Source organism: Trichomycterus rosablanca, chromosome 18, assembly GCF_030014385.1.
Source record: "Trichomycterus rosablanca isolate fTriRos1 chromosome 18, fTriRos1.hap1, whole genome shotgun sequence".
Taxonomy (NCBI): Eukaryota; Metazoa; Chordata; class Actinopteri; order Siluriformes; family Trichomycteridae; genus Trichomycterus; species Trichomycterus rosablanca.
Window position 1 is genome coordinate 26,141,457 of NC_086005.1, and position 4,225 is coordinate 26,145,681.

Here is a 4,225-nt window from a genome sequence, read left to right on the forward strand (position 1 = left end):
CCAAGGCTCATTGATGCACGTGGGGAGCGAAGGCTGGTTCGTGTGGTCCGATCCAACAGACGAGCTATTGTAGCTCAAACTGCTGTAGAAGTTAATGCTGGTTCTGATAGAAAGGGGTCAGAATACACAGAGCATCACAGGTTGTTGTGTATGGGCTGCTAAAGGGGGATCAACACAATATTAGGAAGCTGGTCATAATGTTATGCTTGATCTGTGTATATAACAAATAAAAGCATTCTTTTATTAAAATCGCTTTTCATTGGTTCCGGAACTCACACAGTGTGAGTAATGATGTGACGACGACTGAAATCACACAGCACAAACCTGGCTTCAGTTCTAGCTAGTAAGATTCAGAGTCCCCAAGGATCTCATCATTTTCTTAGAACGATTTAAATATTGGTGTGACTGGGAGAGTGTGGGGGGGCTGAGGTTATATTCTGACATCATGCTAAGGATTAAATTAGATGAAAACTCACCCTGCGTTCGTTCCATGTTGAAAATGCGATTTTAATGTAAAATGTGATTTGTGTTTTGGAGTCTTATTCTAGCCACTAATCCTAAATCTCTAATCCGTATGAAGCTATTTTTAAAAATTAAGAAAAATGTAAAAATTGGTTAAAGAAAGAGGGTTTTTGTTTAGAGAAGTAGCACCTAGCTATAATTCCAGATAATTCTGGTACCATTATTATTACCGGCACGGTGGCTCGGTGGGTAGCATTGTCGCCTCACAGCAAGGAGGTCCTGCGTTCGATCCCCAGGCGGGGCGGTCCGGGTCCTTTCTGTGTAGAGTTTGCATGTTCTCCCCATGTCTGCGTGGGTTTCCTCCCACAGTCCAAAAACATGCAGTTAGATTCATTGGAGACACTGAATTGCCCTATAGGTGAATGGGTGTGTGTGTGTGTGTGTGTGCCCTGCGATGGACTGGCGCCCCGTCCAGGGTGTTACTGTGTGCCTTGCGCCCATTAAAAAGCTGGGATAGGCTCCAGCACCCCCTCGCGACCCTAATTGAATAAGCGTTTAAAAAAGTGAGTAAGGTTCTATCAGGGCAGCAAATTGGTGTAAATTAAACATCTTCTTGATGTGTCAGCATGAGATTGCTCCCGATACTCCAGTTCTAGTCCACCGCTCAAAAACATGCAGAAGGTTGATTGGCTATTTTTAAATTGGCCCAGGTACGACTGAGTAAGCCGACCAGTAAATCTGTCCTACTGCTGTGAGCCCGGCGTTTCCAACCTGCTGTGATCCTGTGAAGTAATTAGACAAAACACAATAAACTAATAAAATATTTTATGTCCGTTAGAACCATCCGAGTGCATAAACGTTCTCTGATGAGGTCAAATGGGCCGTGTAGCATTTAGCACCATGATCCACGGATGGATTTAGCTGTGATAGATTATGCCAATCTGTGTTAAGCATCGTTTTAGTGCTGGGTTAGAAATCATACACACACACACACTCTCTCTCTCTCTCTCTCATACACACACATATAGCAATTTACTTTAACAGTAAGAGTAAGATCGACCCTGAGGGAGAGTCAGGAACGAGATGGAAACATACTAATTAGTTCTGAGTTGTTTGGCTTTCTATCAAAACGGGCTCTGTTATGTTCACGCCACGATTTACATATGCATGTATTTAAGTGTGTGTTTGTGTGTGTGTGTGTGTGTGTGTGTGTTACCACTTCACTTGAAGGATAATGTAAAGATGAAAAGCAGGCCTATTTGCATAAACAAAACAGAAAAACTAGTGGATTGTTTGGCACGCTCATCGTATCACGCCACGTTTGTGTAGAGATAAGAACATCAGCTTTACTGCCAGCTCGACACTCACCAGATCTCCTCACTGATATCAACCGGCTGTGTCACAGATCCATCAGCGCCGCCTCTCTGTGGCCTTGTATCTTCCTCTGACTGTGGGTATTTTGCCAACTCCTGTTCTGTTTCAAAGCGCCTTTACTGGCATCACAAAAAGTACTAGTTGTTTCATTAAAACGTTGGTTAAAAATATACAATCTGGTGATAAATTAATGAACCATGAAGTATCAGGACCTTGGCTTGTATTACTCAAGTTTTTGGAACTGTACCGAAAGATAAACCCATACTTACCTGGCAGGGGTGAGACCATGATCAAGAAGGTGGTTCACCCAGGGGCAAGCTCAGCATTTGCACTCCGGTTGTGCTGACCCCTGTGAATTTCCCAAATGTGGGAATCTCATCCAGCCAGCCAGTCAGCCAGCCATCCATCCATCCAGCCATCCAGCCATCCATCCATTCATTCATCCTGCCATCCATCCTGCCATCCATCCAGCCATCCATCCTGCCCAAATATTTTCCCTCAGCTGGTGGTCTATTATTGGATGGATGGATGGATGGATGGATAGATAGATAGGGATGGACAAACAGACAGATAGGTAGGACAAGCAGATGGACAGACAGACAGACAGACAGACAGACAGACAGACAGGGATGGATGGTTGGATGGATGGATGGATGGATGGATGGATGGATAAATTTGCAATCTGAGAGAGTTACATATTTTTTACAGTTGTTTAGAGGTTTAGGCTGAGTACTTTTTATTCAAGGCTCTGTATTCTGTACTATTTCCAGTCGTTGTAATAGCTGTTCTGTAGGGGCAGTGACCGTTGTGAAAATGCAATAAACAAAAGAAGAAAAAACTTGGTGTAAGTCAGTGTTTTAACGACTCAGCGCCTCAGGGACATCTGAGCCATTAACTCTGTATACAGATCCATTTTGCCTCTCTTCTCCCTGATCCTTCTAGATACGGACGTAATTAGATGAGTCTGTGTGCCGTCCTATAGAGAACAGAAATTAAAAACTTAGGAAAAGCCCAGTGAAAGCGTGAGATGTTTTGCTAGAGATCAAAACATCGTTGTCTTCAGATGACGGCTTTGAAACAGCCATTACTGCAGAGTGTTGGTTTGGAATAATATCACACCTCTGCTGTCTCCAGAGACGCCGGTGCAATTACGGGGTGAGGGAATGAATGCGCTGCAATGAAACGCCGTGTGTATAAGATGATGATAATTATGATCACTATTGTATCTAGTATTTCTGCAGTTCTGTTGATATGGCCCTACAGTGAAGTGCACAGTGTGTGGCATGACTGTGTGCGTGTATGTAGTGTGTGTAGTGTGTGGCACACGGCCTGCTGAGATGGTAAATGGAAGAATGATGGTGATAAGTCATTAATGTCAATGATTTGGGCTGTAATAATGCATCATGATACATTATGAAATAAAATATGTACAAATGCAATGCTGCATCAGAGCTATTAGATCAACTATATGGCCATGCGATTGTTAGGCATCCCATTTCAAAGCTATAACGGTTAATAAAAGTTAATATAGACTTGCAGCTATAGCAGTCTCTACATTTGTAGGATTTCTTAACACAATATTGTGGAGTCTAGGAATTTGTGCCCATTCTGTCAAAAGCACATTTTCAAAGCCAGGCACTGATGTTTCATCAGGTGGCATACTTGGTAGAAGATTTCTTCTGTAACTCTACATCTGTGATTCTTGGAAAGTATTTTTGTCTTTCTTCACATTGCCTTCCTCCAAGAATCTCCAACAAACTTGGGCCTGTAACAAGGGTGGTGGAGTTAATGGAAAAGAGGCTGCATTCTGAATAAGTACCCTAAGCACTAAGAGAATAAACGTTTGTAATACTTGTGCAGCTTAGTAAAGGGTGTAAAGTTTGGAATAGAACACTGATAGTTGTTGAGTGGGGTTTTGAAGCAATCCACTTCACTAATTTACCAATTCTCCAATTCGTATTTTTCCCCAATTTCCCCCCTAATTTAGTCGTATCCAATTACCCGATTGCATTACGATTCGTCTCTTCTGATGTTGACCTCCACTCTGACTGAGGAGAGCCGTGACTTCTTCTTTTCACCTGCACGGGGCGAGTTCATATGTGGATCAGCTTTGCAAATGAAGAGACACACCCTTATCCCGTTATCCCCTCGTCTCTGTGCAGCGCCATCGATCAGCCAGCAGAGGTCGTAATTACATCAGTTATGAGGAATCCTCTCCGGCAGCCTTCCTGCAAACAAGCCAATCGTTGTTTTTGTAGGCGCCCAGCCTGCCGGTAGCAGAAATTCGAACCAATAAGATGTTCCACTTTTATAAATGTAGTGTTTTATATTGAAAATTCATCATAATATTTTAGCCATACAAGAAGGAGAATCGGCCTTAGTGAGCAGG

At 42.9% G+C, this 4,225-nt stretch overlaps 1 pseudogene; it reads left to right on the plus strand.

Moving 5' to 3' along the window:
- Positions 1–2,097: 2,097 nt before the first annotated feature.
- On the plus strand, positions 2,098–2,224 carry LOC134332987 (U1 spliceosomal RNA; annotated as a pseudogene).
- The last annotated feature ends 2,001 nt before the right edge of the window (positions 2,225–4,225 follow it).